Here is a 22,574-nt window from a genome sequence, read left to right on the forward strand (position 1 = left end):
ACTCGGTTCTGAGTCCAGAGGATAGTAGGTCAACTCTTGTGGTGGACTAAAAGAGTTTGGGTCGAGATTCAACGGGGAGAAGCGGCTTTCGGGAGCTTCAAAGGTAGCATCTCTACACTTTTAATTCACTGTTTTTCCTTCAATTTCATGCTATTATCCTTTAATTTAGAAGCAATTAGAGTGTAATTAGGTCCAAATTCTACTGCGTATGTCTCATATTCCATCAAAGCCATCTTTGGAAGAACCACCTGTGCTAGAGTTAAAGTCGTTGCCCGTGCACCTTAAGTATGCTTACTTAAGGGGTAACAACACGTTACTAGTTATCATTTTTGAATCGCTGAGTAAGGAGAAAGAAGATGCGCTCATATAGATCCTAAAGAATAATGCAAAGGCCTTAGGATGGACCTTGGTGGACATTCGAGGAATCAGTCCCTCGTATTGTATGCACAAGATTCGTCTGGAGGAAGGAAAGATAGGATCGGTAGAACGGCAACGTCGCTTGAACCCTGCCATGAGGGAGATCGTGAAGAAGGAAATAGTAAAGTGGTTGGACGCAGGTGTCATCTACCCAATATCTGATAGCAACTGGGTAAGCCCAGTACAGTGTGTTCTAAAGAAAGGGGGGACAACAGTCATCACTAATGACAAGAATGAATTAATTCCCACAAGAACGACTACGGGGTGGAGAATTTGCATGGATTATCGCAAGTTAAACCTGGCCACTAAAAAGGACCATTTCCCACTCCCGTTCATTGATTGGATATAGACAGACTCGAGGGGAATGAATTCTTCTGTTTTCTTGACGGCTATTCAAGGTACAACCAAATAGCAATTGCACCGGAGGACCAAGATAAGACAACTTTCACGTGCCCCTTTAGGACGTTCGCATTCTGTCGCATGCCATTTGGACTCTGCAATGCGGCAGGCACTTTCCAATGATGCATGATGGCAATATTCTCAGATTACTTGGAGGAGTTAGTCGAGGTATTCGTGGATGATTTCTCAGTCTTCGGCAATAACTATGACTCCTGTTTATCTAACCTTGAAAAGGTCTTGAATAGATGCGTGGCAACAAATCTTATTTTGAACTGGGAAAAATGCCACTTTATGGTAAAAGAAGGAATTGTTCTGGGTCACAAAATCTCTAAAGCAGGATTGGAAGTTGATCAGGCAAAGATCGACGCAATTTCCAAATTATCCCCACCAGTGAACGTAAAAACACTTAGGAGCTTTCTGGGACACGCTAGGTTTTATAGAAGATTTATTCGCAACTTTTCCCAGATTGCAAGGTCCCTAAGTGCACTCTTTGAAGCTGACTGAGAATACAATTTTGATGACGCATGCACCAAAGCATTCAACACATTGAAAGATGTGCTCATCACCACACCTATTTTGATTGTGCCAGATTGGACGCAACCATTTGCGTTGATGTGCGATGCTAGCGGATATGCTGTGGGCACAGTTTTGAGTCAGCGCAAGGACAAGGTATTGTATCCTATTTATTATGCAAGCAAAACATTGAATGATGCACAAAAAAACTATACAACCACAGAGAAGGAAATGCTCGTAGTGGTGTTTACACTAGAGAAATTTCAACAGTACTTGATTGGAACAACCGTTGTGGTGTATACAGATCACTTTGCGATCAAGTATTTGATGACAAAGAAGGATGCAAAACCAAGGCTTATACGGTGGGTGCTGCTCTTGCAAGAGTTTGGCCTAGAGATTAAAGACCGAAAGGACACCGAGAACCAAGTCGCTGATTATTTGTCAAGATTGGAGAATTGGTTCAAGGGACAGAAAAAGATATTGAGGAAAGATTCCCCGCTGAGCTGCTGATGGCAATAGATATTAATGTTCCCTGGTATGTAGACATAGTGAACTTCATCGTTTGCGGTCAAATACCAGATGACTATACCTACCAGTAGAAGAAAAAGCTAAGACATGATGCCAAATTTTATTTTTGGGACGATCCATTCCTATATCGACTTGGACCTGATCATATATTGCGTTGATCTGTTCCTGAGCACGAAGTCAAGCACATTTTAGAGCCTTGTCATGAGTCCCCATATGGAGGATATTTTGGGGGGCAGCGAACCGTGACAAAGGTCCTACAGTGTGGCTACTTCTGGCCAACAGTGTTTAAGGATGCTCATGCCCATGTTGTGCAATGCAACAGATGTCGGAGAACGGGGAATATGTCAAAAAGGAATGAAATGCCACTGACGTCAATCTTAGAAGTGGAATTATTTGATGTTTGGAGAATTGACTTCATGGGCCCGTTTCCACCATCAGAAGGTCATCACTATATTTTGGTCGCGTTGATTACGTATCAAAATGGGTTGAAGCCATCGCATGCGAAAAAAATGATGCGGTCATAGTGGCAAAGTTTCTGAAGAAGAACATTTTTGCTCGTTATGGGACACCACGGGCCTTAATCAGCGATGAGGGCTCTCATTTTATCAACCGCATAATTGCCAACCTGTTGACTAAATTCAACGTTAGCCATCGAGTTGCAACTTCTTATCACCCACAGACTAATGGGCAGGCGGAGATTTCTAATAGAGAGATCAAAACTATCTTGGAGAAGGTAGTTAATACTTACAGGAAAGATTGGTCACCCAAGCTTGATGAAGCACTGTGGGCATACAGAACTGTCTATAAAACAGCAATTGGCATACCCCGTATGCCCTGGTCTTTGAAAAATCTTGTCATCTGCCGCTCGAGTTGGAACATAAGGCAATGTGGGCATGTAAAAAGCTGAAGTTTGATTTAGCCAGTGCGGGGAAAGTTCGGAAGCTGCAATTGAATCAGTTGGTCGAATGGCGAAGGGATGCCTACAAAAATGCCAAGATCTAGAAGGAGAAAACCAAGAAGTGGCATGACGACCACATAAATGATCGGACATTCACTGAAGGTCAACAAGTATTATTATTTAAGCACGTTTGCAGTTGTTCCCAGGAAATTTGAAATCTCGCTGGTCTTGGCCATTCCAAATTAAGACAATTTTTCCTCATGGTGCAGTAGAACTAACAACTTTAGATGGGAATAGCGCGTTTAAAGTCAATGGTCAACGGATTAAGCCTTACTATGGAGGCGACTTCGAGCGACGCATGGACACCATTGTCTTGGGAAAGCAGGATTAAACCGTTTGCGGGGGAAGCGATTGCGGTAATTTTAAGAACTTCTTCCAATCAGTACCCCTATCTATGTTTACTTGCTTTCTTTACAGCTTTCTTTTACCGCTTTCTAAATCTCTTTATTTACTGCTTATTAGAATTAGCCATTAATGCTTTCTGTGTTCTTTTACAATTTAATGTCATACGTATTTCCATTTCTTTAATTTAGTAGCGTCGTCCGTAAATTTTTGTGAATGATTGATCAGTAAACACTGCAAAGTCCTTTTCGATTTGTGTTTCCGATGAATCAAGAAGAAAAATGAATACTGGTATAAAAAGCAGTGATGGGTGCATTGTGTGTTAACTAGAGACACCTTGCGTCCATTGCACCCAAATGCATTGCGTTGAGGGGTGTGTTACGCGCTTGTGTGCTCTTTGCCCATCCTTAGCTAAATGCACTATGTTGAGGTATCCTCCAGAAATGTGTTTAGTTAAGGCGCGTGTTGCGGGAGTACATGTGTGTTGCCCGTCCTCAGCAAATATGCGTTTGCATTTAATGGAAGCATGGTGTGATTTTTTTTTAAATCGTGCACCCTTCTGAATCAAATTTGAAAGAAAAATTCATTTATTCTTTTATAAGCTAATCAAATTCTTTGATTCTTGTACAGGCAAAGCAAATTTTATATTGCGTTCATTTGTAATTATTTGTATACTTTGTTAATATTCAATACAATGAGTACATATTCACTCCACTTTTTGCCTGTGCCTTTCTCTTTATCATCCTTTTTCAATACTTGCGATATTCTTAATCTTTTACTTTTGTGTTCTTCATTGCGTTGCTATAATGTATTATTTGTCTATACTTAGAAGCATTTTCCATACTTTGTAAATTCTGACTAACACTTAGTTAATTCTTAGTTTAGCAGTACTTTACCTTTTACCTTTCAAAGTTCTGCTCAAACCTTCTTTTTGAAATTTTTCTTCTAAGTGTTTGTCTAGTTTATCCAAACAACGCAATGAGGACCTTGCACATCTTTAAATTTGGGGGTGGAGAAGGTCTGAACAGATAAGATCAAGAATATGCAGTATTTAAGAAAATGCGTTCATTTTCTATATAAATAAAAAAAATTATGCAAAACTCCAATGTCAGCGCAAGGGAAAATCCTTAAAAATATTCCCAACCTGATAAGAGTTTAGTTGTGAAAGGAGACTGCTCGTAGTTGGATGTTCGTATGACACCCGTAGGAGCAAGTCAAAATGAAGGTGGGTTTCCAAGATCAATGCAGTATGAAAATGAAGAGAAAATAAATAATAAAAGAATGCAAGAGAAAAATCCACTGAATATCATGAGTTAAAGTTGAGATTGGCACACAACAGTAGTTGGATGTTCGCATGACACCTGTGGGAACAAACCAAAACGAAGAGTGTAACCATGAGCAACTGTCTTTAGTAAATGACGCAAAAGTTTTGACCACTGTATTTAGATATATCAAGTTGTTTTGACAAAGAAAAGATAAACATTCTATTTTGAAAAATAGAAAAGCATCTTTGAGCGGAATTTTGTTATATAAAAGAATAAAATAGGGCTTGTTAAGAATTAGCAAGAATAGGAATAAATTGCAATGTTAAGTAATGTGCCTAAGTGTAACATTCGGAGCAACCAATTGACACAAAAATATAGGATAGGAATTGAGAATTATTGCCTTAGTAGAAGATATGCTTGACGACAAGCATATATCTAAATTTGGGGGTGTGATAACTTGTAGAAATACAAGTTATTTATACTGCCTTATCTAGATATTGCGGCCAAAAGAGAAAAATATGCGCCAATTGTATGAAAATTAGCTTAGAAATACAATAATTATGAATTATTGCAATTACATCTACTAACATCATTAAGATGGAAGAAAAGGAGATTTCTACTCTGTTTTGCAGGAAACCAAGTCACTGCTTGCGATCAAGGCTCAAGAAGAACTGACTAACACATCTCTATCATATTGTGCCCGTCAATCAACAATGACAAGACGATTAACGCAATAACGGCACAATGTGATAGTTGATCCAGAGCTGACTTTCAACCGCATGCGGTAATAAAAACAAAACTGCATGCGAACTCCTGATCGATTAATGCAGCTGATCAACGCAAAAGCGGAGGATTGTGACCCATGTATGACTAACGATTGTGCAGATTTGACGGTATGATTGCATAACAGAAGGAATAAATATCCCTCCATCTTTAGAATTTCCATAACTAAAGTAGGGTCCACAAGGCCGGAGTCAAAGATCTTCACCTATAAATAACCCCATAGAATTCAGAGAAAAGGATGGCTACTTGATGCGGGGCTATTTGATATTAGGTTATTGAGAGAGAGTCTGAGCTGAGTGCTGAACGGAAGAAATCCGGGAAGAGAAGAGACAAGGCCGAGAGATGAGTCTCAGTACTATTCTGCTAGATCCTTGCCACGAAGCTCTATACTCAGATCTCTGCTACTGGTTGAGCAAGTCTGAGAAGGAAGCTTATCCTTCGCACGATCCATCCATACCGGAAAGTAAATCTCCATCCAAATCGGTGCCGAGACATTGGCACTTGTTTGTATTTGTTTCTATCTCTTTTCCTCATTGTATTTCATCTTCTTTATCTCTTCATTCACACACCATGTAACGGAAGCTAAATAGATATATTGAATGTCTCGATCGTTTTCATCACCACTTCTCTGTCTATTCCTGTTCCTCCGTTTATTGTTTTCTTCATGTAGTGTTCTTAATCCCTTGGTAGTTAATATGAATTAAATGAGTACTTAATCTGTATTAAAGAGATAAATGCGTTTAACTAAAGCATGCTAGACGGCATCTTCACCTGTGAGAGCAGAAGTGAAGATGCCATTCTGATCTATCGAGAGAAGGTCAGAAGAATGCGTTAACTAGAGCGAGTAGTACATCCAAAGATGGAAGCAACCTTGCGTTCATTACGTTCGTCTCTGTTTCACCACAGGCATGTGGGAACACGGCCGATCATTGAAAGGTGTACGCCAAGGGAAAAACGGAACCGTTCTTATAACTTTAACGTAATTAAGGAACTTGCACTGTTTATATTAGTTATCCTTCTTTTTCTGCTTCATACATAAGACTTGCCAACACATCACACGATCTTTGTATAATCTTCACAATCATCCTTGACCTCAGTAACTCATATCATGGAACTTGTATCTTGTACCATCTTAGCTTAGGTTTATTGTACTTCATTTTATTATCGCATTTTTACTGCTTTAATTTAGTTTAACGTATTTTTATATACTTGTACAAATCATTCTTTTATAAATTGAAAAACCTGGTGGCATGTATCATAAACATAATGCAATAATCTTAAACAGTCCCTGTGTTCGACCTCGGATCACACCGAGAAACTTACGGTGGAATTATACTTGGTTCCAACGTAAGGAAACTTGTGACAACGCACAACATACTACAAGAATATCCATTAACAACGCATATCTAGAAGTAGTATCACGTCATCTAAGCATCACATACATTTCTACGTTCGTAACATATAACCATTTATACAAATACTGATATATACTGATAGACACTAATATATTTCTATCAGTGTCTATCATTTATACACATTGATATACTATTGTGTTGAAATCCACTGATAGACAATAGCATCGTCCATCTATAGCTTCTTCCCTGCAGATAAATAGTTTTTGGTGGGACTATGTATGGATGTGAACATTTCTCTACCTCTGATAGACAATGATACACATATATCACTATCTATAAGTTATACAAAGTGATAGAGTTTTATCACTTTCTAGCAGTGATAGAAAGTGATATAGTTCTATCACTATCTATCACTGATAGAAAGTGATAGAACTCTATCATTCTCTATAACAGATATTGAGCTCTATCACTAGTTATATATCGTGCTTGATGTACTATGATTGAGCTCTATCATTTTCTATCACTGATAGGCAGTGATAGATAGTGCTTGATATATCGTTTAGCTCTACGTCCAATCGTCTATACGATCGTTTAGCTCATCAACTATCGTGTACATGATCGTCTAGCTGCAGTCAACTATTGTCTACACGATTGTCTAGCATTTCATCCAATCATTTACATAATTGAACTATCGTTTAGTTCTTGGAGCTTCGTTTACACAACCAAGCTGCTATTTGGTAAATGATAGAAGAATTTCAAGCCTCAACATACTACCTCCTCTGACTCTTGAATTGTTATTCACCGTTAAATCTGAGTGTTTTATGATTGTGAACGTGAAGATCATAGTGAGATGGAGCTTACAATCATGTTCTTTTTTTAATAGACCATCACTAACAGACATTATATAGACTTTTATTATTGTCTATCAATGATAAAATTCATGATAACATGAATTCTATCATTGAGCTTACCATCACTAACAATATTTCTTTGTTTATATTTCTTTTCTAGATTGAAACATGTGATATACCCATTTATACAAACATTGATATATACTGATAAACATTCATAGATTTCTATCAATGTCTATCATTTATACATATTGATATACCATTGTGTTGATATCCACTGATATCTTTCAACTAGTGTATATCACAGCTATTCTTAAAATGAAGATACTTGATGAATTGATCATGGATATTGATATTGAACTTTTCTAATGGTCAATTTGAAAGTCAGTGTTTCTTTTTTACCATCTGATACAGTATATCAGTTTTGGTTATTAAAATTTATATATTGATTTCATTTTTTATGTAAAAGTTGTTGCAATATTAGGATTATCCGTGGTTGATTCATTTTTTTGGCATCAAAACTAGAAGCATTATAGCACTATAGTAATGAGTTAAGAGTTGATATACACTGATAGAAGTCTATCAATGTCTATCAGTAAACTATGGAATTGATAGACTTCAAAAGTATATAATATATATTTAAACATTGATAGACACTGATAGTAGTTTAAATATATTTATCACTAAACTATGGGTTTTTTTTTCTATCTGCATTGCGTTTATGTGATAAATGTTTGTGGATGAATTGTTGATGGATGTTTCGTGATAGAATTCTCGTTTTAAGGCTTTCTTCAAATTTTACAAAGTTAAACGATCGAATAGCTTTTGTTATGCGATCATGTAGAGTTTACTACATGATCGTATAGCATTTTCTAAACGATCATTTAACTAATGCTACACGATCGTGTAGAGTTTTTTACACGATCGTGTGACATTGGTTGTATGATCGCGTAGGCGCTCGCTTGCTAGACAGTGATAGACAGTGCTTGATATATCGTTTAGCTCTGCATCCAATCGTTTATACGATCATTTAGCTCATCAGCTGTCATCTACACGATCATCTAACGCTTCATCCAATCGTTTACATAATTGAACTATCGTTTAGTTCTTGGATCTTCGTCTACACGATCGAGTTGCCATTTGGTAAACGATAGAAGAATTTCAAGCCTCAATATACTACCTTCCCTTACTCTTGAATTGTTATTGATCGTTAAATTTGAGTGTTTTGTGATTGTGAACGTGAAGATCATAGTAAAATGGAGCTTACAATCATGTTCTTTTTTAATAGACCATCACTAACAGACTTTTATAGACTTCTATCCTTGTTTATCAACGATAGAATTCCTAATGTATCTAACAGAATTACATTGAACATATATTTTGTCTAAACTTTGTACGTTTTCCTTTTCCTATAGCTTTAACAACCTAAAATAATAGTAACATGAAATGGACCTAAATAGAGAAATGTTAGGGAAGATGAATCAAATTCGATCGAAGAATCTTCGTGAAGCCGCATGATGGAAAATAACCAAGTTGACGTGAAACAGCGTGATGGAAGAAGAAGAAGAAGAATAACAAGAAGAATAGTGAACGAAGTCAATCTGAAGAAGGAGATGAAATTTTGGAGTGAAAAATCGACTGAAGAGGAAAAATTGGGCGGGATTTTTTTGGTATTTCACACCATTTTTAGGCTTTCATTGGGCTGCAACTTTCTGTAGTTTTTTTCCCCTACAGATTGTAATTATTTTGGTCCAGTTTTTTTATATTTAAAAACCCCCTATATTAAATTATTCTATTATAAATATAATATTTTGTAATAGTGTTATTATGAAAAATATAACAAAACTAAAATTTGTAGCATTTGACATTAATGGTAATAATTATTTGTCATTATTGCTTGATGCCAAAATACACCTGGATGCCATAAAAATATCATCATCAGAAGACAATCTTTCTTCCTAAAGCTCGTTGTAAATGGAAGCACTTGAGGCATCAAAATTTTAAATCAATATGTTAGAGAAGACATTTTTCTACATTTCAAATATGCTTCTACAGTAGTAATATCAAAATAAATATTTTAAAAATATTTTGCATTCATTTAATGTCTTCTCGTGGCTGAATCAAATAACGAGTTATTGATTAAAAAAAATATATGAATTCAGCCAACTAGAACAACAACATTCCCTGAAGTGAATGTTGTAGATTTTAATAATAGTGGATGAAAAATCATGAATCTCGACCAACTGGAACAACATTCCCTGAACTGAATACTATGAATTTTAATAATCGTGGTTAAGATCGTGGTCATGGTCAAGGTCGTGACCGTGGTAGAGGAAGAAATAATAATTATTTTCGTGGTGGTCGCTCTAATCATTCAAATATCAAAAAAACCACACAAAATGATGATCACAAAGGAAAAGCTCCATAAGATAAGAGTTCAAAAATTATTGAAAATAAATGCTTCCTATGCAGAATGATTGGGCATTGGTCACGTATCTGTTGTACGTCAAAACACTTAGTTAATCTTTATCAAGCCTCCCTATAAGGAAAAGAGAAAAAATGTGGAAGAAAATTTTGCATACCAGGATAATGACATATTTGACCCATACCAAACGACTAATTTGGATGTGGTGGACTTCTTTGAATCTCCTAAAGAAAAGATTGGCACAGTTGATGGAACATCAAGTATTTCTTTTGACTTTGAGAATATCTAGACTTAATGTTGTTGTTTTATTTTATCTATCTTCATTTTTTTTTTGGTCAATGCTAACTTTTGTATATTCCAAGTATTATTTTTCTTATTGTAATTATTTTCTTTTAATGAAGAAACCTGGATCATTTTCATATGTTGCGTGACTAAAAAATGAGTAAAGAAGATTTATGTTTAGCAGACAGTACAACTACACATAAAATACTGACAAGTGAAAAATATTTTTCCAAACTGACAATGCTGGAAGCAAAATTCAATACAATATTAGGTTCATCAAACCCTAATTGAAAGATTTGAAAAGGCAAATATTAATTTTCCTAGAGGAAAAAATTTACAATTGACAATACATTGTTTTCTAGTCAATCAAGGAGAAATCTACTTAGTTTTAAAGATATACGTTGCAATGATTATTATATTCAAACTGATAGAAAAAATAATATGAAATATATTTATATCATATCTACTGTCTCATATGAAAAATGTAAACTAGAAGAGTTGCCTGCTTTATCTTCTAGATTATATTATACTCATATACACGTAATTGAAACATATGCAACAATGAACCTGAAGTTCATGAATTCATACATATTTACAATTTGACTTGACAAATTATGTCATCTAGAGTCTATAATGATGAGAAGAATTATTGAGAATTCAAATGGACATCAATTGAAAAGCTAGAAAATTCTTCAATCTAATGGATTATCATGTGATCCTTACTCTAAAGGCAAATTAATAATTAGACCATTACTAGCTAAAGAGGAACTGAATCACCTGCATTTTTAGAAAGAATTCATGGTGACATATGTGGATCTATTAACCCACCAAGTGGGCCATTTAAGTATTTTATGATATTAATAGACGCATCTAGCAGATGGTCATACGTGTGCTTATTATGAAGTCGAAATTTTATATTTGCAAGATTACTTGCTCAAATAATTAAGTTAAAAGCATAATTTCCTGCTTATACAATTAAGATAATTCGTCTTGATAATGCTGATGAATTTACATCCCAAGTTTTTTATAATTATTGTATGTCAATTGGGATAAGTGTTGAACATCTTGTAGCTCATGTTCATACACAAAGTGTTTTAGCAGAGTCATTTATAAAATGTTTGCAATTAATTGCAAGACTATTACTTGTGAGAGCTAAGCTTCTTTCATCTGTATGGAGACATGCTATTTTGCATCCAGCGTCGCTTGTACGCATTAGACCAATAAATTATCATAAGTACTCGTCATTACAATTAGCTTGTGGTCATAAGCTAAATATTTCCCATCTGAAAATTTTTGGATGTGCAGTATATGTTCCAATTGCTCCACCACAACACACTAAGATGGGTCCTCAAAGGAGGTTAGGAATATATGTTGGATATGATTCCCCATCAATTATTAAATATCTTGAACACTTGACGGGTGATGTATTTACTACACGATTTGTTAATTGTCATTTTAATGAGACAAATTTTCCAACATTAGGGGAGAAATTAAGAAATTAAAAAAAGAAATTATATGGAATACATCGTTATTGTCTCATTTAGATTCCCGTATAGATCAATGTGAACTTGAAGTACAGAAAATAATTCATTTGCAAAATATAGCAAAACAATTGCGAGATGTATTTATAAATGCAAAGAAAGCAACTAAGTCTTTTGTACTGGGCCTCAGTGCCCTAGTTTATTATTTTGTACTTGTTGTAATGTACACCCCACTCGCTTTAGGACAACTGGGAGATTGTTGGGGTTGATGCCCTAACTCTCATTAGACCCTGTAGTTTGTAAACATTATATTGAACAAACGCTTGTGATGTAATAATATGAGATATTTTCTTCACTATTGTCTATGAAACATGAGATGTTTTATTTGCTTTACCACAAACCAATAAACTAAGATCCCTAGATGTCGTTGTAACTTAAGCATGGATGTGGATACTGTTGGGGTTGATGCCCTAAAGTCTCGTGTCCTGTAGTTTGTAAACAGTTTGTACGAACGCTTGTGATGTATAATATATGATATTTACTTCACTTCTTGATTTTGCTCGGTTGTTTGTTTTATTTTGCTTTACCATAAACCAATAAACATAAAACCCCTGGTTATCAGTATGTAACTTAAGCATGTATATGGTGACATACAAGTAGATCATGTCTTAAGTGATAACCAAAATGGTCTGTAGTATATGGATATAGGAGGGGAACCTTATCCTGGTAACGCTACGGATGCGACCCACTTTGTGGAATGGTCACAAGTGTTGTGACTTGTCACAGATGGTCTGATCTTGATCATTCGTGTAGAGGACATGCGAGCGGGGGCGTCATATACAAAGAGTTTGTATAAGACCTGACCACGAAGTGTTAACGTCTCGTTATATAACACTGTTCATGACAGAGACTTCACTTCACTAAGATGACTATAGGTAACATGACCTCAATCCTAAGTGAGTTGGGAACTCATACTATTGAGGGCGGTTCTTTGATTTGTATGGGTGTGAGTGCTAGGTCGCCGACTTAAACCTACCATTTTGGGGATTCGTCTAATTTGGGAGCTGGGAACTCAGCTACACAAAATAGAATTCACTCTTCCCCGAAGCAGGGGTAAGTAGATAGATAGCTCTCTTAAGGGCTGATCCCAAGGCTTGAACAATGTGGCGGCACGCACCTTCACTTGGCTCGAGAGGTGTTCACACATTGTCGGACTATGTTGTATTGTTCATTAGAGGAATCAGTGGTACTTAAGGAGTTAGATGTAACTGCAAGGGAAAAACGGTAAATTGACCCAGCTGTACTTACGAGCATCTGTGAAGGATCATCGTACTCATGATTGGTTATATCCAATGGACACAAAAATATATTTGTGGTAAGAAGAGTTCAGCTGTTGGTCTTTAGTGGAATGTCTGGCAGTTAACAGATGGTGGATCTCGTGGCTAAAGAGTTTTGTCAGCTATTCATGTACCGATGGAGCTTTGAGCCACAGGTTCATAAGGTACCCTAGGTAACTTGGATAAAGTTGAGAATCAGATTTTGGATCAGTTTGAAATGTTCAAATTGACAAAAGGGAGTTCGATTATATATGATATAATTGAACTGGTTAATTGTATATGATATAATTGACTAAATATATGGGATACATTATTTTGGAAGAAATTAGATATAAATATGATTTATATCAAGTAGAGGAGAAATTACTATAGTAAATATATTATATCAAACTATAGATTAAGAATATAATATGATTATATTCATTTATTAATTAATTGATTATTTATGTGATAATTGGCCGGATATTTTTCTTAAATCGTGCGTTAGTGAGAAGATTGAATTCAGTTATTGTAATTGAAGAATAAAAATGAAAATTGGTTACATTTTGCAAAGAGTTTGAAAAAATCGTTCAAGGTGTGAAAAGGTAATGATCGCTTAGCTGAGAGCCTATACAATAGTGTCTTATCCCTAAACGATCGCACACCCCACATACTAAACGATCACACGCGTTCTCTAAACGATCACTCAGTTTCTCTAAATGATCGCTTAGCGCGCCAAGTTTTCTAAATGATCGCTTACTAGTTACTAAACGATCATATAGTAAAACTACACGATTGTGTACCTTTCTCTAAGCGACAAGAACCCGCTATACGATAGCTCTCTCCCACTTGCTTGTCGTTATACATGATCGTCCATTTCCTCCTTCCTCTACCAATTCCATCAAAGTCCACTCTTTGGATTCTCACTCCAAGAATACCAAGGGTTTCAAGTGGTGGTGTCGTCCTCGGTTTCTGCTTGTACGTGTGTTGCCATTCGTGTAGACGATCGAGCTGCTTGGCGACTGTTTGCTGGGCGATAGAGTCCATAGAGGGTTGCTTCCACTAGATTGAGTTCGAAGTGAAGACAATGTTCAACTGGTACATTTACTCAATCTATTGTTATTTATTTGTCAAAGCATGCCTATAATTAGTGTTCAATTTCATACCTGTTTGTTAGAATGTGTGTGGTAATTTGGTCACAATGAAATAGGAAAAGTCTGAATGCGCTCATGGATGCTCTTGTTTAAGAGTTCCTTCAGAGACATAAAGGTGGATCATGCCTTAAGTGATAACTAAAATGGTCTGTAGTATATGGATATAGGAGGGATACCTTATCCTGGTGGCACTACGGATGCGGCCCGCTTTATAGAATGTTACAAGTGTTGTGACGTGTTACAGATGGTCTAATCTTGATAATTCATGTGAAGGCATGAAAGTGGGGGCATCCTATACAAAGGAGTTTGTATAAGACCGGACCACGAAGTGTTTTAGTCTCGTTATATAACGTCGTTCATGACAGCGACTTCACTTCACTAGGATGACCATAGGTCATGACCTCAATCCTGAGTGAGTTGAGAACTCCTGCCTTTGAGGGTGGTCCTTTGATTTGCATGGTGCGAGTAGCCACCAAAATAGTCTGTAGTATATGGATATAGGAGGGAAACCTTATCTTGGTGACACTACGGATATGACCCGCTTTGTAGGGTATTATAAGTATTATGACGTGCTAAAGATGGTTTGATCCTGATCATTCATGTGGAGACATGAGAGCGAGGGCGTCCTATACAAAGGATTTCGTATAAGATCGGACCACGAAGTGTTTTAGTCTCGTTATATAACGTCGTTCATGACAGAGACTTCACTTCACTAGGATGACTATAGGTAACATGACCTCAATCTTGAGTGAGTTGGGAACTCCTATCATTGAGGGCGGTCCTTTGATTTGCATGGGTGGTGCGAGTGGCCAAAACGCCGACTCAAACCTACCATTTTGGGGATTCGTCTAATTTCGGAGCTAGAAACTCAGCTACACAAGATGGAATTCACTCCTTCCCCGAAGTAGAGGTAAGTAGATAGATTGTTTCCTTAAGGGCTGATTTTAATGCTTGAACGATGCGGTGCCACACACCTTCTCATGCCCCGAGAGGTGTCCACTCATAGTAGAACTATGAGATATTGTTCATTAGAGGGATCAGTGGTACTTAAGAAGTTAGATGTAACTACAGAGGCAAAACGGTAAACTGGTCCAACTATATTTACGAGCATCTGTGAAGGGTTATCGTACTGTTGACTGGTTATATCCGATGGACACAAAAATATATCTATGGTGAGACGAGTGCAGCTGTCGGTCTTTAGTGGAGTGCCCGGCAGTTAACGGATGGTGGATCTGGTGGTTAAAGAGTTTAGTCAACTATGCACGTACCATTGGAGCTTTAAGCCACAGGTCCATAAGGTCCCCTTGGTAGCTCAATGGATTCAAGTTGAAGATTAGTTTTTGGGTCAGTTTGAAGTGTTCAAATTGACAAGAGGGAGTTTGATTATATATGATATGATTAAACTGGTCAATTATATATGATATAATTGACATGATGTATGAGATATATTGATTGGAGAAAAAGAATATAAATATGATTTATATCTAGTAGCGGAGAAAAGGACTATGGTTTAAACGTTCAATAAGATGTGATATTAAAACTATAGGTTATAAATATAATACGATAAATTAGTTATTATATTTATTTATAATTAAATAATTATGAGATAATTGTTGGTGGTTTTCTCCATAACCATGCGTGAAAGTGGGAGGTTGCATTCAGTTTTCATAGCTGAAGGATAAAATGAAAATAGTTTTCATTTTGCAAGTGAATCGGATAATCGCATCTTGTTTTGTACATTGTAACGTTTAGCTAACCTGAGCCTACAAGATAGCCTCAGTGTTTCCTAAACGATCGTGTACACACGCATCTACCTAAATGATCGTATAACTTTTATTAAGCGATCGTGCACCTGAGCGAGATTACCTAAGTGATCGTCCAAACGATCATCCTGTTTTACTAAACGATCATGCACCTTTTACTAAACGATCAAGCACCAGTCTATACGATAGACTCTAAACCTCTCCCACTTGCTTCGTCGTTGAATATAATTGTGTTTCCTCTTTCCCTCTACCAAATCCAAAAGAGCCCACACCTCTTGGATTCTCACTCCGAGAATACCAAGGTCATTGAGTGGTGGTGTCCAAGTTGCTACCTATTCGTGGAGAAGATCGTTCGTTGGCTGAGCGACAGCGAGATTTGGTAGATGATTGGCTTGGCATTGATGCGACAGTGAGAGGGGTTGTTCTTGACGAGAGCGAGAGATAAAGAGAAGAAAAGTTCTTCAAAGGTGAGTCTCTTGTTCTTTTGTATTTATTGTTCAAAGCATACTGTAATTTGTTCTAAAATGCATAACTATTGTGTATGTTTGTGAATGCTTTTATTTCTATCACAATGAATTTGGAACGTTCTTGCTTCCGCTCATAGGTTCTCTTTGATAAGAGTTCCTTCAAAGTCACATATATCAGCTGCAAATGTTCCATCGAAAATTGATATCCTAACACAACAAGTTGTCACTAATGAGTCTGGAATACGCTAGAAGCGTGGTAGACCAGTGATTTCCAAAGATAGAAATCCTCGATAACGAAAAGTAATTAATAGTAAAAAAGACTTGGTTGAGGATGTCAATACCAATGAAGAAATTCTTGATAGTGAGGAAAGTGAAATACCTAAAGATAATAATGAGATTTCAATAAACTATGTCATAATAGGAAAAAGATGGAACCGAATTAATGTAGTTATTGACAACATTTTTGCATATAATATTGCTCTTGATATTGTATCTGGAAATGAAGTTCCTGAACCAAAATCTGTTAAAGAATGTCAACATAGAAAAGTTTGGCTTCAGTGGAAAGAAGTAATCGAGGCAGAATTAAACTTACTTTCAAAACGTCAGGTTTTTGGACCAGTAGTCCGAACAGTAGAAGGTGACAAATCAGTAGAATACAAATGGGTATTTGTGAGAAAAAGAAATTAAAATAATATGGTCACAAGATATAAAGCAAGATTAGTTGCACAATGTTTCTCACAAAGACTTGGTTTTGATTATGAGGAGACATATTCTCCAGTGGTCAATTACACTAAGATATTTAATTAGTCTGACTGTGTATGAAAATCTGAACATGCATCTTATTGATGTAGTCACAACATAGTTATATGGATCTCTTGATAATGATATTTATATGAGAATCCCATAAGGATTTAAGGTACCTAAAACATATAAATCAAATTCCCTAGGAATTGTATTCAATAAAGTTACAGAGATCATTATATGGATTGAAATAATCCGGACGAATGTGGTACAATCACCTGCGTGGATATTTGTTGAAAAAAGGATTTCAGTTATAACTGCTAGTAATTGTACTAAAATAATTCAATATGTCCGTATGTTTTTATGAAGAAATCACAGTTAAGATTTCAGTTATAACTGTATATGTTGACAACTTAAATATAATTGGAACCCCTGAAGAGCTTTCAAAGGTAATAGAATATCTTCAGAAAGAAATTGAGATGAAAGATCTTGGAAAAACAAAATTTTTCTTTAGTTTACAAATTGTGCATTTAGCATATGGGATATTTGTTAATCAGTCAACTTATACAGAAAAAGTTTTGAAAAGATTTTATATGGACAAAATACATCCATTGAACATTCAAATGGAAATTCATTCACTAGATGTGAAGAAAGATATATTTCAACCTCAAGATAATAATGAAGAACTTCTTGGTCTTGAAGTACCATATCTTAGTACAATTGGTGCACTTATGTATCTTGCTAATAATACAAGACCAGATATTGCATTCTTAGTAAATTTATTAGCAAAATATAGTTCTTCTCCAACAAAAAGATATTGGAATGGAATTAAGCATATACTCCGTTATCTCTGATGAATGATCGATATGAGTTTTTTTATTCAAATAAATCAACTTTTGATCTTGTTGGTTATGTAGATTATGGATATTTATCTTATCTACACAAAGCTAGATCTCAAACAGGTTATTTATTCACATGTGGAGGAACTGTTATATCATGATGATTAGTGAAAAAGACAATAAGAGCCACTTCCTCAAATCATGTTGAAATTTTTGCAATTCACGAGGTTAGTCTAGAATGTGTACGACTAAGATCAATGACTCAACACATTCGTGAAACATGTGGTTTGTCTTCTAGTAAAAATCTTCCAACGATATTATACGAAGACAACACAACATGCATATCCCAAATCAAAGGAGGATATATTAAAGGAGATAAAACAAATCATATTTCACCAAAGTTTTTCTATACACATGATCTTGAAGAAAATGGTGACATCACTGTACAACAAATTTGTTCGAAGGATAACCTGCTAGACTTATTTACAAAATCATTACCAACCGCAAACTTTGAAAAATTGGTGCACAACATTGGAATACAGCGACTCAGAGATCTTAAGTGATATTTCCATGAGAGGGAGTAAATATATTGTATTTTTTTAAGAGTATCAGATTTATGAAATATGTACTATTTTTCCTTCATTAAGATTTTTTTCCCAATGGGTTTTTTTTCCTAGTAAGGTTTTAACAAGATATATTTCATATATTATAGGGGCATCTAAGGGAGAGTATTATAAATATGTTAAATTAGGTGTAATATAGATGTCCATTATTAGTATTCATTGGTCATCTCACTTATCCATTATCACATTTGTTGTCCATGTGTCTCAAAAGTACACACTATTAGTGTCCATCATTCTATTTACCAAATTGCCTATAAATAGTGGCATTTGGTGGATTTTGGAAGACATACATATTGGTGATTAATCCAAAAAGATTGGAGAAAGTGGAGAAATTCATATTTTGTTATTTTATTTACTTTTGTTATTTATTTTATTTTATTATATTAATTTTAATATTATATTTTATTGATATTTGTGTTCCTGTTGTGCCCCTCAAGTTCACAACAATTTTAATGTTTAGAAAAGTGAAAATATGTTAATAGTTTTATGCAAGTGTTATTAATTTTATTTTTAAAAATTAATCAATATTTCTAATTTAAAGTTTTATTTTTTAAACAAACTTAATAGTTTGGAAGTCGAAATGTTATTTTTGATTAAAACAAAAGTTGTTAATGTATTTTTCATAAATAAAATGTAAAACTTTTTTTTAAATACATTTAAAAAAAATGAACATAGTTCAACTGAAATCGTACTTGTACTATCGACTTCAAAATCAAAGGTTTGATTTCTCCCTTCTACCTATTGTCAAAAAAATATATACATTAAATTTTAGTTTATAAGTAAGTAATTAACTATGATTATAAATTAATTATTAATAGTTACAAATTTTTAAGAATATAATATTAAAGCCTGCCTACCAACAATAGACAGGTTATTATATCCTTCCCAACTTGACACGGTTCATCTTATGCTACCCACCAGTTTGATACTACAAAATGAGCTTAACAATTCTTCTTGCCGATCAATATCCTTCCTAAACAACTCACCACCATTAAACTTTGCCAAATACTCAACCACCCGTTCATACTAAAACCCTACTGAGGGGATAACCTGCACCAAATTATCCAAAGCCCCAACACAAGCTATCTAAATGCAATAGTAGAACAATGTCCTGTAGTATGAGGAGTAGTTATGAACCTTGTATATCTACTGCACTCACCTAGTTCAACATTCTCTTTTCGAACAATTGTTTTGTACATCTCTTGAATCAAGTCATGCATCCGAAAGTTGTTTCTAAGAGATATGAGACACTTGTCACTAAGTACAGAATTAGCATCGTACGAGAAAAAGCCACAAGCATCCCATATTGAGGTGGCATATTTAACATTCTCTACCTTAAAGAAACATGCTATATCAAGTAGTATGTCTTTCTCGTTCAAATTTAGTCCTTCAAAGTTTAGTCTTAGTACTCTCTCAAACATTTTGTCATTGGAAAATCTTTTTAGTCTAGCCAATGCATTTTTCCACGTTTTTTTATCCATTTTTCTGTAAATGAGAACATAAGAGCTTGAGAGCTATAGGAATGCGCATGCATATCTTATAGCCTTTCTAGAAAGCTCTAGGTAATCCTTAGACAGTTGGCTTGTTTTGAACACATGGTGACTAAAGAGAAACAAAGCTTCCTCATCACTCAACTGCTCTTTTGCATAATCATAAACTTTATCCACCTGATCATAAAAGGTTGTCTATTTCTAGTTATGATTATTCTACTTCCTACTGCAAACCAATTACATCCTACAACTAAATTCTCTAATTGTTCCATGTCATCAATATCATAAAAAACAATGAGCACTCTTAGTCACGACAGCAGAAGAAATGCAGCTTAAAGATAAAAGGAAGAAAGAAGGCAAAGGAAGAAAATGACGAAATGAGCTGAATGATTTCCCTTCTTTTCTATATTTGTATACTTGTATTTTTCCTTAATGAATCTATACAGAGGGGTTTCTCTTTTATATACATGACTGCCAAGTATGGACAAAAGAATAAAATGTAATCAAATCTTTTCTTGCAGGTGAAGGACAACCGATGCACCAGAATTTGTTAGGGAGAGAGAGTGTTCACGGTGGCATTGAGGTCAGCATCGTTGTGGCACTTTGTCACCTGCTGAGTAATCCGTTTTCATCCTTGTCATCCCCCCTCAAGCGAGAGGGTAATTCAGTTAGCCTGAGCTTGCTTCGAAGATATGAAAACCGATCATGAGGAAGAACCTTGGTTAGGCAATCGGCCAGCTGCTCAGTGGAGGGAACATATCTAACATGTAGTTGATCTTGAAGAACTAGATCCCGAATGAAATGCACATCGATTTCAATGTGTTTAATATGCGCGTGAAAGATTGGGTTGGCCGCTAAGGCACCAGTGCCCATGTTGTCACACCAAAGAACAGGGATACCAATTAGAGGAAAACCGATTTCAGAGAGTAGATTGTGCACCCAAATGATCTCTGTAGCAGCATGAGCTAGAGCTCTATACTCTGACTCGGTGCTTGATCGGGCCACAGTCATTTGCTTTTTGGAAGACCAGGAGATGAGTGTGGAGCCAAGGTATATGCAGTAAACGGCGGTCGACTTTCTGTCATTAAGACTGAAGGCCCAGTCGGCATCCAAATAGGCTGTAATGTTTAAGTGTGAGTCGGCTTTGATAATAAGCCCATGATCAAGAGTTCCAGCTAGGTACCGAAGCACACGTTTAACCGCCGACCAATGGACATCGGTAGGGGCTTTAAGGAATTGGCTAAGTTTATTGACAATGAAGGTTATGTCGGGTCTAGTATTGGTTAGGTACTAAAGAGAACCAACTGTGCTTCGGTAGAGAAAAGGATCAGGCAGAGGATTGCCAATACTCAACGAGAGTAAAGCGCCAAAGACGGCTGGAGTTGGACAAGGTTTCATGTTTTGGAGATTAAGTTTGGACAGAAGCTCGGTGATATATTGGGCTTGGTTGAGGTGAAGACCAGAGGGTGTGTAATTGATTTGAACACCAAGGAAGTGGTTAAGGCGGCCTAGATCTTTGAGTGAGAATTGGTTATTGAATATTGAAACAAAATGGTCAAGGTAGGCTTGATCACTACCAGCAAATATTAGATCGTCGACATACACTAGCAACATAGTGATAGCAGTGAGGGTGCACATGTAGAAGAGATAAGTGTCAAGGGAACTTACCATGAATCCGGATCGGCACAGGAAGGCTTTGAGCTCATCATTCCAAGCCCGAGGAGCCTGCTTCAGACCATAAATCGCTCTGTTGAGCTTGCAGATGTAGTGTGGGTGGGATTTGCTCTCAAATTCGGGGGGCTAAGACATGTATACCGTTTCCTTCAGCGTGCCATTAAGAAAGGCATTGTTGAAATCGATTTGGCAAAGAGGCCACTAATTTGATACTGCAAGTGTAAAGACAATTCTGATGGTGGAGGCCTTGACAACTGGGCTGAATGTGTCAAAGTAATTGAGGCCAGGGTGTTGGTGGAAGTCTTTGGCAACAAGGTGTGCCTTGTGCCTCTGAATAGAGCCCTGAGCATCACGTTTTAGTCGGTAGACCCATTTGTAGTCTACAACAATGTGAGTAGAGGGAGACGACACGAGATTCCATGTATTGGTGTGGTGCAGGGCATCAAGTTCTTCAATCATAGTAGCTTGCTATTGTGGAACGGTAAGAGCTTGGGAGACAGAAGGGGGTTCAATCTGGGAGAGATCAATGTTGAGTTCAGCAACCCAAGCCTTTGGTTTGAAGACCCCAGCCTTGCCTCTGGTGATCATAGGGTGAGTGTTTATGAGAGGGTGGGCTACAGGGTGTAAAGGTTGCTGGGGTAAAGGCAGAGGTAAGGTTGTCTGAGGTGACTAGGGAGTAGGATTAAGAGGCGTAGACGGGATCAAGGGTGGTAATGTTGGAGCAGAGAGAGATGGTGAAGGGGCGGCTATGTGGGGTAGATTTGATCTTGAATGTGAGGGTGAAGTACTTGTGTAACGACCCAAGTTCAGGAGGGGTACATGAATGAACAGATATCACATCCGAATGAGAGGGATTTCGAGGACATGAAAGTATGGTTAAGAAAGGCTTAAAAGAATTGAAAGTAACT

The sequence above is a fragment of the Benincasa hispida genome, chromosome 4, assembly GCF_027475165.1.
Source record: "Benincasa hispida cultivar pf3 chromosome 4, pf3_genome.v1.1, whole genome shotgun sequence".
NCBI lineage: Eukaryota > Viridiplantae > Streptophyta > Magnoliopsida > Cucurbitales > Cucurbitaceae > Benincasa > Benincasa hispida.